The 7,447-nt window shown below is 41.9% G+C and overlaps 1 pseudogene across 1 annotated transcript; it reads right to left on the bottom strand.

The window, feature by feature from the left end:
- Positions 1-260: 260 nt before the first annotated feature.
- On the bottom strand, positions 261-2,222 carry LOC149836658 (ABC transporter G family member 4 pseudogene; annotated as a pseudogene). Its single transcript, XR_016432039.1, has one exon. The product of XR_016432039.1 is annotated as an ABC transporter G family member 4 pseudogene (transcript).
- Between the last annotated feature and the right edge of the window lie 5,225 nt (positions 2,223-7,447).

The following is a 7,447-nucleotide window of genomic DNA, read 5'->3' on the forward strand; positions in this document are numbered from 1 at the left end:
CACGCGGACACTCACACGCAAGCACACAAGCTCTCTCTCTCTCTCTCTCTCTCTCTCTCTCTCTCTCTCAGGCAAGCACACAAACACCTTCCATCTGAAACACACACAGAACACAGATATGGACGATGAAGGACCTCCATTTTCGAGTTATTTTTCGAAACAAGAGCAAGAAAGTATAGTTACAAAGGGAGAAGAAGAAGGTAACATTTGAATCAACAAAAGACCACTATTTTGTATCAGTATATACCCCAAAACCACATTCATTTCTTAGATATAGACGCCCTTCGCTTAAGAACAACAAAGCACAGCACGCGATAAAACACAAAAAACCCTACCATCACCTGCATGTTCATCCACCTCTGGCTCTCGTGCAGTCCCCTCCCGTCCAACACGTCCCTCCCCGTCACTGCGCACAGCTCCGTCTCCTCGAACCGCACGAAGCACCTCGACGCCAAGCACGAGTACTCGTTGATCAACAGCGCGTCCAGAGCGTACTTGTAGAGCGAGAAGTAGTGCATGAAGATCCAGTACTCCGGGATGCTGTCCTTGGAGATGAAGTAGCCGGAGAACAGGAAGAATCCGGCGAGACAAACGGTGACCAACGAAGTGCCGGCGATGAAGTTAGGCGCGATCGAGCTCAAGAAGAGCACGAATGAGTTCGCCATCAATCCCACCACCCATATCACCAAAACAAAGTAGAAGAACGCCTGCCACGAAGCGCACAACCCCACCAAGAAGTACACAGAGACGGAGTACATGAACGCTATCGCGAGCAAATAAGGAAGGAAGACGATGGTGTTGGCGATCAGATGAGAAGAAACCCTGTAAACTCCGCTAGACGTCTCTCTCAACAAAATGGGCCTCTCGTTGACGAATATGGGCAGCGTCTCCGTCGTGGAAGAGAGCAAGAACGTGAGAGTGAACGCGAACAGACCTAGCCTCTTCTCTATTCCCTTTTTGTCGAAGCCTATATTGATATAAATCGTCCCCAAGAGGATCCCCACGCCAACAGCCTCGATGGTGTTGGCGAGGAGCAGTTGCTTCGTTCGGTAGACGATCTTCCAGAACCTTCGAGAAAGAGTAGAGATCTCGTTGATCCTGGAACTCGAGTACCCAATCGAGGAAACACACTCTTTCTTCGGATTGAGGTGTTGGAGAGGTTCTTCCTGTATGGGAGAGAGATTCGTTTGGTCGTGGAGCTGGTTCAGCATATCCATGGCGTACTCGAGCGCGTTCAATTGAGGGGGTAGAGCGAAGCCTCTGGAGAGGAGGAAGAGCTGCAGGGAGGAGAGGTCGCCGTGGTGGACGACGGTTCCTTTGGAGAGGAGGAGGAGGGAGTCGATGGTGGAGAGGATCCGATAGCTCGGCTGGTGGATGGAGAGGATGACGGTCCGAAGGCGGGAGGCGGAGATGGAGCGGAGGGTCTGGAGGACATGGTAGGCGGAGCCGCTGTCGAGGCCAGAGGTGGGCTCGTCGAGGAGGAGGACGGCGGGGTCGTGGAGGAGGCTCAGTCCGATGGAGACGCGGCGGCTCTCCCCGCCAGAGAGGCCAGAGGCGAGGCGGGCGTCGGCTAGGTGCGAGAGGCGGAGCTCAGCCAGGAGGGAGGCGACGAGGGCGCGGAGCTGGTGGCGACGGCGGGAGGGGAAGAGGAGAGCAGCGGCGTAGGAGAAGGTCTCGGAGACGGTGAGGAGCGGGAGGGAGGCGTCGTGCTGGGGGACGTAGGCGCAGAGCTTGCGGAAGTTCGGCGGGTGAAGGGGGGCGGAATTGAGGAGCAGCGAGCCCAAGGTGGGCGCAGTGCGGGCGGCTAGGATGTCGAGCAGGGTCGACTTTCCGGCGCCACTGGGGCCGACGATGGCGAGCACCTGGCCGGGGTGGGCCGTGAAGGAGACGTTGCGGAGGATGAAGGTGGGTGAGGTTGGGGTGGTGCAGGTACTCAGGAGGGCTGTGAGGATGGTGGGTTGGGTGGTGGGCTTGGAGTAGGAGATGGAGCAGGCTGTTAGCCGATAGGTTTTTAGGTTTTGGGGTGGTGGGGAGGATGATGGTGGTGAAAATGGTGGTGGTGGTGGTGGTGGTGAAGGGGAGGAGGAGGAAGACAGTGGTGGTGGTGAGGATGTTTGGTTGGACATGTTGGAGAAAGGTTGAGGGTGAGAAGGGGAGTGCTAGTGAGGAAGCAGGGGAAGTTGGTGACTGCTGCTTCCATGAGGATAAGAAGTTTTAACTTTGGCAATTATGCTTGGGAATCTAGTGGAAAATAAAGATTAAATTAAATAATAAAATTATTTAAAGAAAATGACGAAAATACCTTTCTAAGAACTTTCATTTTTATATCAAATTATATGTCAGCTACCATCTTTTTAAAAATTCCTGATAGAGCCTTCATTTTATTTGACAATGGTCAAATAAGACATGTACTGACTTTCTAACCAACCCTTACCGTTACCTGGCTAACCTATTCTTCAAAATACCAAAAATACTATCTTTAATCAGACAACGTAAGTTAAATATTTTTAAATGCCTAAGTTAAATATATGCATCTTGGATCTGACCCAAAATCCAGATATATGCTATTAAAAACTAAAGATATGGGTAAGAAGCATTAATTTCAAACTTAGGTCGAAACTATGATATGTTTTGGTTACTCATAAGTTATTTAGGTGTGTCAACGGGTCAGGTTTGGTTCGAACTCATTGACTTGGACCAGATTTTTGGGTACGCTATCAAGTTTGCACCTGGGTCTAATAGAATCCACACCCGATAAGGACTACATGAACCAAACCTGGACCATATCCGGTAAAACCATATTTGTTATCATTTTTACATTGAAAATTTGTGGGTCTTAATCAGAACTCACGTCAGGTCCGAGTCTGGCATAAAATTTTACAAACTATACTTGGTCCATGTATTAATCAGTCCTTTGGGTCTTGACCCGAGTCTTAATCGGGTTTTCTTATTTATCCCATATAGGGTTTGGTTCCGGGTAAACCAAGTCCATTGACAGCACTAATTTAAGGGTGCCAATTGATCGCTTAACTTGTTTGGTAGGAGCTGATAGTACACGTCACTTAACCAATGGTACCTTGTATAACTGGTTAGGGGATCTTAAGATCCTAACCCAAGCTTGCCTATAAAAAAAATGTTATTTAGAGGTGGGTGGACATATGTTCATGAAGAATGAGAGGGTGGTGTATGTTCCCCGTGGAACACGGGGCCGCGTGTTCGGGGTTTGAATGAGTGCCACGTTGGCACTCATTCGTCAGTTTGGGTGTGTATGAAGGAATATTGTGGATCCCAAGATATTCCTCCGTACATAACTCCCGAATGAGTGCCAACGTGGCACTCATTCGGACCCGCGAACATGCGGCCCGTGTTCGCGGGGGGAACATACAACCTGCTCGCATGAAGAATTAATGTATTTTTCGTAAACAAGGCAAATTAAGAAATTTAAAATACTCTAAAAACGTTTGTTAGTGAGGGAGGATAATTCAAAGTCTTTTTTTGATCATTCCAAGAAATATACTATGAATTTTAGAAAAGTTGGTACTGAGATGGAATTTCAGTTGAAAAGCGGGTTGTATTAGGAAAAAGATTAGACATAAAAGGTGGTGACACACATGCTTGGTGCAAATGATTATACCTAAATAGAGAAATGTTGAGATTTGGCAAATTGGGTCTGTGTGTGTGTGGACATTGGAAGGAATATATGTTTTGGGGATCTGATTGGAGGGATTGGTCAAGTTGGTATTGCATGAGGATCGGTTGCATGAGGATGGAGTCCATGTATGCTTGAACCTGCACATCTTTTAAAACCTCAAACATGTCCAAACTGACAATCCATATGGGCAGTGGGACCCACAATGCTTGTCTAGCTACTTACACTAGTAGGGGCCATCCCTTGATCACCATAGGTGACAAAAGTTAAAAACGGCAAAATATAGTTTTTCAAGAACTCGTGAGAATTTGAATTTTTTTATAAATCTTGCATTTTTTGGCAAAATCTCAGTAATAAAAATAATAAATAATTTTTATAAGAAAATATTAATAAAAAATATTTAAAAATAAAAACATACGGTTCTTTCACGATAAATAACCGTTTAAAACGTAAATATCATGTTTAAATCATGGTATTTATGTTTTTTCATAAATCTCACGATATTTTGAAAAGCTCGACAAAAATTACCGTTTTAAACTTTTGGACAATTTCTCATGAGATTATTATGAGATTTTCATAAATCTCGCGATATTTGTCACTATGATTACAGATCCATGGCTGATGTACATGATGTCATGCTAAGTACAAAGACATTGTATGTGGATGATGCCTAGTGACCATGGTCCAAGTCATTGGTCTCATCTTCGAAGCTACATGATCACCATTGTCATGCAATCATGATGCTATTATCAAATCCCAAGAAACAACAATCTCCAATAGAGGTGTCAACTATCGGGTTTGATGATAAATAAGAAGATCCAATTAAAATCCTGGTCAGACCACACAAAAGGTCCTATTAATACATGGATCTGCTATTGATTTGTGAAATTTTATATCAGACTTGGGCCCAACCCGAGTTTCCATTAGGATTCATAATTTTTATTGTAAAAATGATAAAAGTATTATTTTAGCAGGTATGATCTGGCTCATGTAGTCCTTATAGGATCAGGCTATGGTTTCTCTTATGGTGGATCCAATTAAACCTGGGTCTGGACCCAGTACCATTATCTCAAATCTGGTTTGAGTTTGGTTCACTTGAGTCCGAACCAAACCCGACCCATTGACATCCCTAATCTCCATGCAAGATGAACGGCTGATAGGATGTAAACGCAGTCCATGGCACCGTGGTACTACATTCGTCTAGATTAATCTATTGAAGTTTCATTTGTTCACTGTAGAATAGTATTTTTATATGAAAGAAAAGATGCGAGAAAGTGGATGACCAGCTTCATGTTACGTCGTATTCGTCTGCTTGTCCATGTATGACATGCATGATCCGTTCCATCTTGTTCTGTATGGGAAGGGTGATGATGGAGACAACCAAGAAAATGATATCCACAAAGAGATTTTGTTTTTGCTGTTTAGTTAATAATTATATGCTTTTTAGATGGTGAAATAAAAAAACGATACCCATAAAGAGATCTTTTGCTATTGATTATATGCCTTAGATGGCAAAATAAAAAACCAGAGGGATTAAAAAAAAGGGTTTTGAGGATTGTTGTGCTTTTTATGCTCTAAGTGGTCTCTTGTTAGTGTCGACCAACCCAGTGAACAAGAGTAGGTAGAGAAATACTGTTCCATTCAATTAAAAAAAAGTGAATATTGGGATTTTTTATTAGGATTAAAGTCTTCAGAAACATCGTCACGTGCATTATATTTATGCAAATATCGTAATAAAGCCAATATTTTCAAAAAGGTGATATATTCTCCAATAAAGCACGATAGTTTAAAAAAAATCATCTATTTGAAACGTTGTGATTTCCTTGCCAAATTAATGTGATATTGGCGCTCTTTTTTTTTTTTTTACGTTTTTCATTGTTTTTGTATTTTAAGATAATATATGTGCAAAAGTTTGCCTAAGAAAATAAATGTTTCATCTATTGTAAGTATATGATAACCATGTTGGAGGAGCGTGGAGCCTTATTTCTACTTTGATATAAATCTCTAGTTTGTAATTTTACCCAAAATAAGTTTCTTGAGACTCTTTGTATTTAAAGAGGGTGATAGGTCTCTTGTAATGTGTGTAGTACCTTAATAGAGGATCTCAGTGCGGCCGTGGATGCAGACAACTCTTAACCAATTCCACATAAAATTTTTGTTTTTCGTGTGATTGATTTTCTTTTTCTTCTTTTCGATTTTTTGTTTCTTCGATCTATCAATAGTGCGATCTAGCGACAATGTATTGAGTTGTTCTCTAACAAAAGTGATGATATTTTAAAAAAAATGTCTCAATTTTATCATCAAATTACAAAAGGCCGATCATTCTGGACAACAACAAATTTAAAATATTGCCTATTTTGAAACTATTGTATTTTTATTTTAATATTAACACAACCAAAATTATTTCTTATATTTTTAGATGTTTATAATTTTTATGAATTTATGTATATTTTTATATATTTTATACATACTGTTATTTCAACTTTAAGCTCTGTTTGAAAACTGGCGGTTAGGGTCAGAGTTTATGCATTTGGGAGAGGAAGTGAGATTATCTTCCCCACAAACAGGGGAGAAGTACTGCTGGGGAACTTTCCCATGTTTTCAGTGGGGCCCACACCCCCATCAAACAGAGAAACTCTTAACCCCCCTCCTGCTCTTTCAACACTTGTATTTTGCACCAAAGGAGTAGATTTGGCAGCTATCACTTTTCCAAATGCATGAACTCCCTTGGATTACTAGTTTCCAAACAAAGCCTTATTATCCCGATCTTCCTTGTTAAGATTTTTCCAAGAACAAACGGGCCCCGCTATTTGTAATGGATGGCGATGATGAGGGTGATAGACGGTGATGATGCCACATCACCAACAGACAATGATTTGGCAATGATGTGGCATCGCTCTTGACAAAGAGAAATCAAGACATAACACCCACGAGTAATGTGATCCAACAAGGCTCTGTTTGGAAGCTGGTGCTGAAAGTGGCAATGAGGTTTTACAAAATCCTTGTCTGTCTCTACAGTTTGGTGCTCTGGATTTGGACTAGGAGGGGAGATCGGTGTAGAGATGGCAGGGATTTAATTAGTAAGCCAATCTCTTTCCATCTTCAGATTTAGATTGCATCCTTATAAAGATGTGAAATTGATGCAAAGTTCCACACAAATCTATACCAAACTATGATCTAATAAAAATTCAAGGAAATTAAATGAAAATACTCGAGAAATCATTCATCAATCTCTGAAAATTTACTCTCTACAATGAATGTTTATACGAAACTGAAAAAACCCTAACCTAATATGGATCAACAATGAATCCAAGTCCTAACTACAATCCAAATCTTAAAAAAATAAAAAAGCAAAACAGACCTACAAATAGATCCTGGACCTGGGTACATCATACTTCAGCCTAGGGTCCATCAGCCCTGTCATTGCCCTTCCCATCTCCCTCTCAACACTAGCTCCCAAAACAAAGCCCTAATCTTTTAACTCATTGTATTTCATGAATCCATGATAACTGAACAAGGGCCCCACTCAAATTTTTGCCATTGCTTGCAAACATTTTTTTTTTGGATAATCAAGCCGAGGTTAGGCAAGACCCCGACCAGTACATCAATTCAAAGTGTACAAAAATCACAGAACAACAATCGATGGAAACCACTCCCGTGGTTTGTCTTTTCAAATTCTGTCAACCTGAATGCTCCTCATCTTCGCCAGATTTTCTGCAATGTAGTTTTGAGAGTTTGGACACAACTTGAATTGAAATCTATTAAAGGATGGCGATTTTCCATACAGCATTTCTGATC

This window comes from Nuphar pumila, chromosome 5 (genome assembly GCF_984573655.1).
Source record: "Nuphar pumila chromosome 5, dmNupPumi1.hap1.1, whole genome shotgun sequence".
Classification (NCBI taxonomy): domain Eukaryota; kingdom Viridiplantae; phylum Streptophyta; class Magnoliopsida; order Nymphaeales; family Nymphaeaceae; genus Nuphar; species Nuphar pumila.